Source organism: Rhipicephalus sanguineus, chromosome 11 (assembly GCF_013339695.2).
Source record: "Rhipicephalus sanguineus isolate Rsan-2018 chromosome 11, BIME_Rsan_1.4, whole genome shotgun sequence".
NCBI lineage: Eukaryota > Metazoa > Arthropoda > Arachnida > Ixodida > Ixodidae > Rhipicephalus > Rhipicephalus sanguineus.
This window is the reverse complement of record NC_051186.1, coordinates 92,402,971-92,415,779: the sequence shown is the minus strand read 5'-3', so window position 1 is coordinate 92,415,779 and position 12,809 is coordinate 92,402,971.

Sequence of the window (12,809 nt, the reverse complement as noted above, 5' to 3'; positions counted from 1 at the left end):
ATACAAACAGAGGAAAAAACAACAACAATAAAACTGAAATACATAGGCAATACATAAGAAAACATGACTTTGCACATTACAAACTAGATATTTACATATTTTCTATGTGGGTAATAGCAGCATCAATGAAATCTTGTAACGGTAGGGAACGAATACTTCCCGGTAAGGAATTCCAGAGGTCTATTGTACGTGGGAAAGAACTAAATTTGAATGTGTTAGTACGAGCGAATAAAGGCTTTATGTTCAGGATGTGAGAGCTGCGGGTGCAAGTTTCTTCCATAAATGAAATGTAATTACCACCAGTGATACTAGGAGAGGAGTTTATGACTGTATATAATAGTTTTAAAGATTCGATTTGATAACGAGAGTGCAATGGTACAATGTTCAGTGATTGCAGAGCCTGTGTTGGTGAGAAGTTGTGGCTGTAGTTGCGGCATATGAAGCGGATGGCTTTACGTTGAACGCTATCAAGGATTTTTAGGTCACATTGTTTATAAGGGTACCAAACGACAGATGCGTATTCTAGAATAGGGCGAATCAACGTTTTATACAGAAGTAGTTTGGTATCGCGGGGGGATTTAGCCAAAGTACGGCGCAAATAACCTAATTTTTTTAGAGCTTTCCCGCTGATGTATTCGATGTGGTTGGTCCAGGAAAGATTTGTTGTTAGAATCACACCCAAATATTTATATTGAGACACTCTTTTAAGTTGCGTACCATCCAGATAATAATCAAACGAAAACGGGTTTTGTCCATTGGTAAGTGACATGAAGACTATTTTATTGCAATTGACGTTCATCTGCCATGTTTTGCACCAAGTACTGAAAGAAATGAGCGATTGTGAAAGACGGTGATGATCTTCTGCAGAATTAATCGATTCGTATAATACGCAGTCATCTGCATAAAGTCTCATTTTAGATGAGGTGCAGTGAGGTAAATCATTAATATATATGAGGAATAATAATAGGCCCAATACAGATCCCTGCGGAACGCCTGACGTGACGTCAACAAGGGATGATTCCACTGAATTGAAAGAAACAAATTGTGAACGATAATGAAGGAAACTGGCGATTCAGGAGACAAGACGGGAATTATTGAGTATGGTATCTAATTGCACTAGCAGCTTAGAATGAAGAACAGAGTCGAAAGCTTTAGAGAAGTCAATGAAAATAACATCTATTTGATCTCCTGTATCTAGGTTAGAGGCGACATCGTGAACAAAATCGACTAAGTTTGTAACAGTGCTTCACAGTCTTCACAGTATGCTTCACAGTCTCCCCTCCTCCTTTTCCTCCCGCTCACCCTCACTTCTCTTTGCCGCCCCCTTGCTATTCATGGTTTTGCCTGCGTGACGCAATACATTACTGCGCTGTGCTGTACCATCCACCCTCCTCCATTCCCTGCTCCTCACCTTGACTTCTTTTTCCTACCATTTCGTATACGCGGCTATGCTATACTTGGTTCTGGCTGCCTAATGTCATGCATGACTATGCTATGCTATAGCCTCACGCTTTCTCCTTTCCACCCTCCTCACCCTCACTTCTCTTTCCCGCCCCCTTGCTATGCGTAGTTATGCTATACGTGTTTTTGCCTGCGTGATACCATACATTTGTATGCTAGGCTTCACCCTATCCCTTCCTCCTTCATATCCTCTTCCCCATTAAAACACACCTCCTCACCCTCACTTCGCTTTGTCGCCCCTTGCTATACACGGCTATGCTATACAAGGTTCTGCCTGCCTAACTCCATGCATGACTATGCTGTGTTTACCCTCTCCCTTTCTCTTTCCTATCCTCCTCACCAACACTTCATATTCCCACCCCCTTGCAATGCACGGCTATGCTTTGCATAATTTTGCCTGCCTAACGCCATACGTAGCTATGCCATGCTGTACACTCTCCCCTCTTTCTTTCTCCCTCCTCACTTCTCTTTGCCACCCCCTACCATGCATGGCTAGGCTATGCATGGTTCTCCCTGCGCGGTATCATACAAAACTATGCCATTCTTCACCTTCTCCCTTCCTACTTTTCATACTCATCCCCCTCAAATCACTCCTTCACACCTCTACTTCTATTTCCCACCCCATTGCTATACATGGCTATGCTATAGATTGTTTTGCGTGCGTGACGCCAAGCGCCGACACAAGATGAGAGGATAAGATGACAGCACATTCCCTTACTTATCTCATCTTCCTTCCTCCTTTCCCTTCTCTTCCTCCTGACATCGCTCCTACTCAGCCTCACATCCCTTTTTGGCCCCTTGCCATGGAAGCCTATGATATAGATGGCTATGCTTTACGTGGTTTTGCCTGCGTTACGCCAAGCGACAGCATACGAAAGCCCGGGCCCATAAAGTGCTCCGCACTTAAATTCTATCAGCGTCAGGCTCCAGTCGTTTTCGCACATCCACCACATGTGGAGGCGGAAACACTTGTCCGTAGCCAAAATAACATTGACGAGACTAAATAACAAATCTCGTAAATAACTCATTATTGACTGACTTAGGGCACGTGTTTATATTAGAAAGTTGTAGTGCGTGCCAATTTAAGGAAGACCAATTTTTCAGAAATCACGAAAGTTACACGTAATTCGAGATATTCGTAATGAAATTTTAGGGGCGAAATTCAATTTCATCGCGCCCGGCGCGCAGAAAACGCGGCTTCTCTGTTGCGTCAGACCGAAACTAACGTCAGAGCGAAGTTGGTGCTACGCAAACACCACTGTGGTTCGAACCTGCACGGGATAGGCACTATGAACCGCCAGCAGAAATAAATACCCTTTAGACATTATTCCAGCTGCGCCGCGGTGGATCATTTGCCGCGCGCAGCCACTAGGGTTCGTTTGTTGCGTCGCGGGGAGGCAAAGAGAACGAAATGGGGTTGACGCGCGCCGCGCGGGGCTGCCCTCGTCTCAGGTAATGTCTGGTACCGGCTGGGTAAGCTACAAGTGGTGCGTTCACCAGAGAAACAGGATGTGTTCATGCAAGAGAACCGCGAACTCGAAAGAGAACGATCTCGCCGTCGACATGCGGACCTTACGCTGAGGCCTCATGAAGCCAAACGAAACGCCAGAGGGAAGCCGACAGTGCCGAGGTGCGGCAACGCGATGCCCAAGCAAAACTTAACAACCATCCGCGCACCCCGAGATATAATAATAATAATAATAATAATAATAATAATAATAATAATAATAATATAATAATAATAATAATAATAATAATAATAATAATAATAATATGCCTTTTATTTCTTCAAATAAAGCAGTACATGTGGCTAGGCCTGCCAAAGCCAATTGGTGGCTTGAGTAGCAGAGCCTGGCAGACAGCGAAACAAACCGAACGCGTTACAAGGTTGTAGTACATGGCATAAGAGCGATGATAGGACAAAAAAACAACGTGCACATTAGATTAGAAGCAACAGGGCATACAAGCGATAGTTATTAGCAATAAAAAACAATTACAGAAATTAAGCGTGAACAAAAAACATAAATACAGCGAAAGTTTCTTAAGCAAGGTACCACACTAGATGACTGTTCAGTAGCATGCTTGCAAATGAGTACATATGAGATAACATCAGACATGACATGCATTAAAATTATCGACAGATACGCCGTAGCAGTTCCTTTAATTTGTATTTTGTTTTTATGCGAAAAATGCTGGGGGGTAGCACATTGAAATAAGTTGGAACATAATGGGCTCGTATTCTAGTTCCATGCCTTGTTGAACACCGCGGTCTCCAGCAACGGACTTTGGGCCTTAGAGAACGGGAAGTGACATATGGAACCAGGAATTCTTTGGACCAGAAATGTTTTAAAACAACCGTTTCAATTAAGAGATCATTGAAGTTCGGCATTAAGAGCACTTTGAAAATGTCTCTCTCTCAGTTCATGTTCAAGTCATAAGAAATATTTTTTAAGATAGAGCGTAATATTCTGTTTAATCGATTGTGCCATCGGACAGCACAGTGCCCGTAAATGGTTATTCCATAACGCAGTATACTGTAGCCTAATGCCTGTGTTATCATTTTACGTACTGAAAACGGCATGTAGTATCTTATATTATATAGCAGACAAGACACAGCGCGAAGTCTTTTGCAAACGTAGGCAAGATGACTATTCCAGGAAAGGTCGCTATCAATGTATAATCCAAAGGTGCTTCACAACAGATGAATACGGTAATGGCCTACAGGAGCAGGATGAACAATTCGAACAATGCAAAATGAAAGGATAGTCAAGGGTTACTTTCTTCAACGGATTATGGAAGCAGATTAAATTAGTTTTAGACATATTTATATTAATAAGATTGTCACGAAACCAATCCATTGCTTTAGTGGCAGCTGACTGCAGAAGAGTAATCACCTCATAGAAGTTGTTAGCAGACGTCAAGATCACAGTGTCGTCGGCGTATTGATATAGAGAAACCGGTATCGCGCTGTGAAGGTCATTTACAAATAGAATGAATAGCAGCGGACTAAGAATCCATCCTTGTGGAACGCCGGTATTGATGGCTTGGAACGCGCTACGAGATTGCCCAACGGATACTAGCTGACGCCTGTCTTGGAGGAAATTTGCCAACAAAGACCAGAAAGCACCCCTAAATCCAAATTGAAAAAGTTTATCCAATAACAAGGTATGATGGACACTGTCGAAAGCCTTGCTGGAGTCAAGAAGTAGCGCACAGGCAACCTTGTTGTTATCGAACGCTGCGTTCAACTGATCAGAGAAGTCTTCCAATAGCGTTTGAGTGCTTTTCCCCTGCCGAAAACCATACTGACAGGGTGATCAAATGTTGTGGCGGTCGAGAAAGCTTGTCATCGTTAACAGTAAATGCTTTTCTAGTATTTGCGCTATAGAAGGCAGAATTGATATTGGACGATAGTTTTCAATTTTATCACGCGCACCATTTTTGTGTAAAGGTATAACTATTGCTGTTTTCAAGTTTATGGGAATTTCTCCACTAGAAATAATGCGATTAAGTAGTGCTAGCAGAACTTCATGGGTGTATTTAAATGTATGGCGCAAGTCAGTGATAGAAATATCATCGAATAGAATGGAGCAGCGGAAGCGGGACACATGCTAGAGCGTGTTCTTACACTTCGGGAATCGGAAAACAGGGGTGTTTTTAGAAAGAGCTAGGAAGGTGGTAGGAAAAGTAGTAGGACAGTATAAATAAAACCAGTACGCCAGTTTCACGCACGGAAAGTTCCGCTTTTGCACATTTTTTTGGCGGGGGAAGGGTTGGTGAATTGTTTTAGCGCTTATTTGCGATTTTTCGCTCTCAACCATTGACACTGACAGCGACGCCTGAATTTATGCTCTGCAACACCGTATCTTTAAGGCTATCGCGTTAATAGAGGGCCGCAAATATCGACGAGCGACTTAGCTGCCTCTCATTTCATAATAATTCATCCTACTTTATTAAAATGGTTCTGAACAAAAGTTTTGCCGGCTAGATTTTCAGACATACTGAAAGATTTGGTGCTGTTAACGGTCGACACTACCTTCAATTCCGACAGAAACTGGTGGGAAACAATGAATTTAATGCGTTTTTCACACCCTGCCACGTATAGCGGCCGCGCCGGAAACGAGCACGCCGGCAATGCCAGCCGTCGGCCGCGTGTCTAAACCCGCTCAGCTCCCACTACGTTTCCTAGGACTACTACCAATGGCACCGACAGCGAGCAATGCTCCCAGATGCCGTAAATACTCCACGAATGGAGCACGCCTTAGCGTCTTTGTGGAAGGAGGAGGGTGGGATGTAAAGGAGAGGGGGAGAAAAGAAAGTAGCAGGACGGAAAACCGTCCACCGTGCATCCGGTGCTGTGACTTTGATGGCAATACGCGATGGCATGCAGCCGCCGCGGGCTGTCCATCCTCCAAAAATACATTCAACTGTTCAAAAACGTGAAATAAACACTGTTTATCGGAACGGTTGCGTCTTTCGAGTACAATTTCGGTCTTTTCGTCATTTTCTTTTACTATTGTTTAGTATCACTTTAAGAACTTATAAGACTTGCCCTGCTGAATATACATCACTTCCCATCGACACGTTTGTACATGGCAAAGCGATGTCACAAATTAGCAGCTAGTCTTTGGTGCTCAGGAATTGTATGTTCGACTTGTAAGCCCTCATAATCATTGGTTGATGCATGAAAGATGCCTTACCAATTAAAAGCTCGCCTGGAATATTTGAAGCCAACGAGCTTCAACGTGTCGTTACCTAAGCTTTTTTCATGCCAGCCGAGGTGAAATATTACGATATGCAAATGTTCCTAATTTTCAGCTTACTGCGCAAACAAACGTTTAGTTTTCTTATTACTACTGTCTGCATATCGCTTTACAGCAGAACAAAAATTTGTGTCTGAAACCCAATGCGATGTGTCCGTTTGATTGAGCTTCATCTGCAGTTACTTTTCATCGTGGATTGCGAGATAGGTAAAGTTTTCTGCGGGTCTCAGAGCCATAAATCACGGGTGCCAATATAAACTATCCGAGCGTGAGAATGAGCGGAAAATCATTGCATGGAAAGACATGGCAGCTTTTATAAATGTTGTCATGCCAAGTGCTGAATCGAACGTTATTTACGTGGTAGATACCTGTGTCATCCCATATGTGGCTATTAGCCCCGATAAGTTGGGGTGTCGCCACCTGGCGGGAGGCGTGGATGACGTTACGGGAAGGACTCTTCGACGCCCGCCGTGACGCGCCGGCATATCGCGCGCTTGCTTCGTTCGCTGTTCCGCTGTTTACGTTCGCCTTTTTCCTGTCTCAAGCTTAGGATGAATGACGAAAACAGCATCGATAATGTTCCTATTAAAAGAACAAGAAGTTATATGCAGTTTTTCTTCACCGTCCCCAACGGTGTCCGCGCGCCGTCGTGCACACTTTGAAAGGGGTGATCAGCTCTGTCGTTGTGTCGTGCTGCTAACTTCTGGGATGGGTCTGATTACCGACCACAGTAGCCGCATTCCGAAGGGTGTGAAAAGCAACATTCCTCTGCTTAGATACAGGAGCACGTTAAAGAATTCGAGGTGGTCAAAACTAATCTGCAGCGTGTCTCACATTCATGTCGTGGTCTTGACACGCAAGACATCATTTGGTTGCGTTGTTCACGGGCGATTCCTTTAAAAAATATGATGGGTTCGCCTCCACAAGTGTTATTTGCATCGGATGCATCCGGGATCGGTGGACAGTGTTCTTGCCGGCGTGCCAAGCCGCGCGCACGATTACGAAAGCGATTGAGCTTCGCAAAATATCTCGAAAGCGCTCGCCCGAGAATACCGCCGCAGTTGTTGTGTTTGTTTTTCTTGTGTACTCGCTCACTCATCATGTTGTTTAATTTCACGTTTTTCTCGCAATAATTTCGGGCTTCATTTCACAACATAAAAATGTTGAGGTTAATTGCGGAAACTCCTTATTGCTGTCAGATTGTGTATTCATGTGTCATCGTAGCAACGGCGCTGTTACACTTTTATAAGTACTAGTTTAGATAGCCAGCTCGTAAATTAATGTTCTTTGCATTTTAGATACCCCTGGTCATCATCAACCTTTATGTGGACATGACATTCGAGACCATTATTTCACTCATTAAGGCAAAGGACGTTTACTTAATACGTGGGCCACGTCACTGAGAGTGCAATCGAAACTGTTCAAAACGCTCATTTCGACTTTCAGACGTTTGTTTTGCAGGCGACTGCTATCAACAGTGCTCCCACGTGGATTTAACATTACCGCATGTGACCCGGTGGTTGATCGGACCAGCAGTTCAGCAAATCAGGGTATACGTCCACATAATACCAGGCGAGAGTTGAGAAGAAATGTTTACATAATCCAAGTATACTAACACCTCAGAATTTCCGAAACCATTGTGTGTGGCAGTATTATTTTGTTTAATGTTCCGGATGTAATAAGTGATTGTTTATGATAGACAGATTCATCTGAAGTCTCCTGTAGCAGAAAGCGCAATTCTGTCAAATCACCTACATAATCTGCAAAGGCAGACATAACTTGTGCGATAAACCTCAATGTAGTTAGTGAACTGAAAACGTCCTAATTTAACTCTTCCGGACGCGTGTTCTAACCGTGGATCTATGCCAAGTTGTAATGAAGTTCGAACCATTAGCGTAAATTATGTAGCACCAATGTCTTGGAGTACGCGGTGAAAACAACAAATGTCTTGCTCTCGTGCATCACCATTTTCACGGTGAATCTTCAGTTCGGATGGGAATTCACCCATTATAAGCTATATTATCCAAACTTTCTCAGCTTACTAAACGTTCGCTATTAATGTAAACTTCCACCTTCTACCGTAGGAAATCTGCATCTCAAGAACGAGCAGTAATCACCACCGGATCGCGAAAGAGCGGGCACGCGGCGAGCGCAGAAAAAGGCGAGCCTCGGCTCTACCTCGGCCGCAGAGCAAGCGAGTCCTTCCCGTGACGTCACATCGCCGCGACTGCCGCGCCGCCAGTGTTCGTTCTCGGGGCTAATACAACGTCAGTATGGTCCGCAACGCCGTCTTAGCGCGTTCCAGCGTTGGCACTCCAATTGAAAAATTTCGGCTCCACATTTGAGATATACGCGACACGCATTTTGGCAGATGAATTATTCCGCACAAACGGTGGTTGGGGGGGCTCCATAATACTAGAAATCTTTTTCGAGAAGCATATACATGCGCGTTATAGTGGGTGTTAAGTCAACAATATTCACTTATCTGTTCCTCAAACTGCTCAGAAAGAACCAATGCACGGGCCACCACTTGTGCACGAACAGGTATACCTCTGCTTAAAAATACACTATCCATAAAACAAAATGAGCGAAATGCCTCTTGCTGCAAAGCGATCAGAGATATTATGGTCTTGTACTTAACGATAAGGCGCTTCAGCTCACCATACTGTTTCACTACATAAATATAAACTCGTTTCGATATTTATTGCAGCTTATGGCCGCGTATGTAAATGACTAATAAAGCATGTTCTATCGGCTTACCCGAACAATATCTACTTCATAACTGTTTTCTTCTTCACGTCTGTGTGATACCGCTGTCAGAAGTGGGACAAAAAGAACTGCACAGAGCAAGCTTGATCGTACCATACTGCGTTCCTGCCAAAGAAGCCAACACGCACAGTCGGCTGCGGGCGGAATCTATGAAGGCAACTGTTATGGAATAAAAAAAATAAACAGGCAAAAGTTAAAATGCCTATGAGGCATTTCAAACTACGACGTTTGTTTCGCTCTTTCTCACAGACAGAAGGATATGTGGGTGTTCCATTAGACTACATTTTCTTCATGCAGAGATGTCAAAGATACTATCAAACCGGTCTTTGAAATTTAATGCTTTGTTTGTTGGCTATAATAATTGTAGTAAACATGTAACGGTATGGTAGTTATCAGGAAATGTGAGAATATTAAGATGTATGGCTGGTATTGGTAGTTGTTTTGCTAAAGTTTCACGAGATGAATAATCCGTTAGTTCTGCACTATTATACAGTTCCTTGGTAGTACATGACATGACAAGTGACAGAAGGTTTAGATGAAATTCATTACAACAGAATGTCAACGCACTATTCAGATGAAAGTGTCCATCCAAGATTCATTGTCAGCATTAGAACGCTCTCGTGAGGTCAGTCCCGAACTTCAGTTGTAGTAAGTGTCTCGGAAATATTAGGAAAGTTAGTGTCTAAAAAATTTAGAAGGGCACCCATGCACTGTACTCAGTTGACAGATAACTTATAAGCCTACACTGCTGCGGATAGTGTGCATGCACTAGGAGGGCCGTTCATAAAGTTCGTGTTATTGGAATGAAGAGAGACAAAGAGACAAAATTTCAGTGGAACTTTTTTTAACATAATCTCCTCCGAAAGTCATGCACTTCTACCAAAGCTGCATGAGCTGCCTCAGGCCGCTGCAGTAGAAGTCTTCACTTCGAGAGCTCAGATGGACCTCGACTTGAGCGAAGACTTCGTCGTGCCAAAATTGTTTCCCGCCCGATGTGCTCTTATTTGGGGGAAGAAGTCACTTGGTGCGGGGTCAGGTGAATATGGTAGGTGAAGTAAAATTTCGTAGCCTGAGGAGGCTACATGTGTCACCGTCACTTGTTCTGACTGAGCCTGAGTTTCCCGATGGTCGCTGCCATTTTGTTTTCACTACCCTAATGGTGCTGCGCGGTATTATATAGAACAGAAGGTTTGTATTACGCTTAGAGACACGCACACTCATTTTGATGCCTATCGTGTACGCCTTTCACAAGTCTATCACACTATGCATATGAACTTTTTGTACGCCGCTCGTAGTACAGACAAGCGAGAGCTTCTTTTGTGTCCTTTGCGAAATTATTCTGCAAACACGGTAACTTCGCATTCGAAAGCTGGATATTTTTCTAGGAACTAAAACAAAAATTTGGGAGGTGCGAAGCATGTAGCGTGTGCGGGTGTTTTCGACAGCAAAATTACTGCTATGATGGGAATGAGACAGAAGAGAAATTAGGCACGGAGACCCGCAGTCCGCTTTTAGTTAACGTGGATGTTGCAAATCTTCATTGTTCAAATACGCACAAAAGAAATCTCACTCCGCCACTACATTGCAGGTCAAGATCCAGTGCCTGTATATTAGGGGTGGCCGTTGAACGGACTTGCAGCGCGAGCAGTCGGTTTTTCAAGAAACTCGCTAGCAGACGCTGCCAGCGTCGGGGTTGTCTCTCGCGGGCCAGGGCGCGTTCTTGTTCCTCTCGCTCCTCACAAGCTGGTGGTTCAGCGTCCAACGCAGAAAGAGCGTTTCCTAGTCAAAGCGTGCCGTTCGCTCTCTCTCGCCACACGGCGCTCTCTCTCGCCACCATTTGCTTGCGCTCAAGCAAATGGACAGGACGCGACGATGCAAGCAAGCAAATGGGTCACGACGATGCACGCGGCGACCGCAGGCGACGATGCACTGCCGACAAGCCGAGCCACTGAGGTGCTTCGCCCCTAAAATACCATGCACATAATATATTGTAGTCAAGACTGTGTACCGCAAGACTGCGGCATCCAGTGCCAGCAGCGTCACACAGCGGTCCAAGTCTCACGATCTTCTACATTGGACGATTTACCTTCTGGATAGGCGCACTGTATTCTTACTACCTTTATATAATTTACTGTGGAACCCTATAGTTCTGCTACCACTGTCGCGAAATTAAAACCACATAAAATTGTTGTGACATTATTAACACCAAATTTATAACAATGAAAAACGATTGACATACGGCACGAAATAAGGCTTCAATATTTTATGCTTCAAATAATGCAGAATTATAAGTTTTCTAGCAAAACAAACATGTCGAGTGTCGGGGAGTGCAGTAAGCACGCTTCATCTGATGACCATCAGACTACTTGTACCCAAAGCGAGCGTCACGTACAGTTAGGACGAGAAGTGTGACGCATAGTGCACCGGAGACCGAATCGTAGTGGAGATAGAGGCGCTGTTCCCTATGCAGGCTAAAAAACAGCGCTAAGACTAAAAAAAAGCAGAGAAGCCGACGAACAGCGTCTGTTATCCAGTCTTAGCAATTTCTTGACATGTCACCCCAATGGTTACCAGAAAATCAAGTGTTGGTTAAAGTAGCCTGCATAACACTAATCGACTAACGAGAAATATAGTCATTCTTACAGTAATAGTATCAATTGCTGCAATATATGCATGGTCTCTGTGGACAACAGAGCAATTGTCCTTGCAGTGGTGTAAGCGGAAAAAAACTGTTTTCTGAATCAAACTTACCATTCGCCTAGTTGGAAGAGGGGAGTGGAGCAGGTGACTGTCGAAAATGAACGAGCAACTTTATTTGTCCCTGGTTAAAGAGAAAGGGGCAATGTGACAGAGGGTAGGGGGAAGAACTACTTGAAGCACGCCTCCTCTACCCTCTCAGCCCACTCAAGGATGGCCTTGTGAATGCTGCGCCTCGAGCCGCGCAAGGCAGCCTCCCACTTTCACAACAAATTAGGTGTAGAAAACAAGTTCGTGTACACATTGGGCTGTCTAACACAAAGCGACACTTTTCAAGAACTGTTGGGCCCTGTTTTCAATATGAAGGAAGGCCTCGCCTTCTCATAAAATGAACTCGTGTCTACATAGCTAGTGCCACAAGGCAATGAAACCAGCAAAGCATATCTTCTGGTGTTTACGGCACAATACACCATGTGCGTAAGGGGTCACGCATAATCCATGTATATTAAATAACTCTTTCTTGTTTTAGCCAGTGATAGTTTTCAAGATAATAAATGCGAGGAATTTCTTACCGAACCTTTGGTACTTTGTGCGTTTCTATCTACGTATCTCTCTATCTATGTAGCCGCATACGTCTGGGTGCTCTCATGATCGCCTCCTTAACTTGGTCCAAACCAAAATTGACATCGGAGGGTAAGAAGATTTGACAAATATCACTGTCGCGTCATGACATGACTAACATGAAAATCCTGTGGCGTACGTTGTCAAATCCTTTGCTCCAGACAAGTGCGGTGTATGGGTATGCGCCACAGGTGATTGACAGTTTATTACCCAGGAAAGGCTAGAAAGACATTGATAATTTAAATGCGACAGCGTTAGGAAAAACCGGCATCGCTGACCAGACGAATGGAAAGAATAAATATTTGGATCCCAGCAGGAATCGAACCCATGCATACTCCGTGGCCATCATGTATTCTACCAGAGAGCTACGCCAGGTCTATAAACTGGTTTGGAAAAACAACCTATGCAGATGTAATGTCGGTGCAACGTCAATTGTGGTTGTGGTGAAGGCTATCTAATTTTACAAGAAAGCCATAAACACTACAAACGTACTCCTAC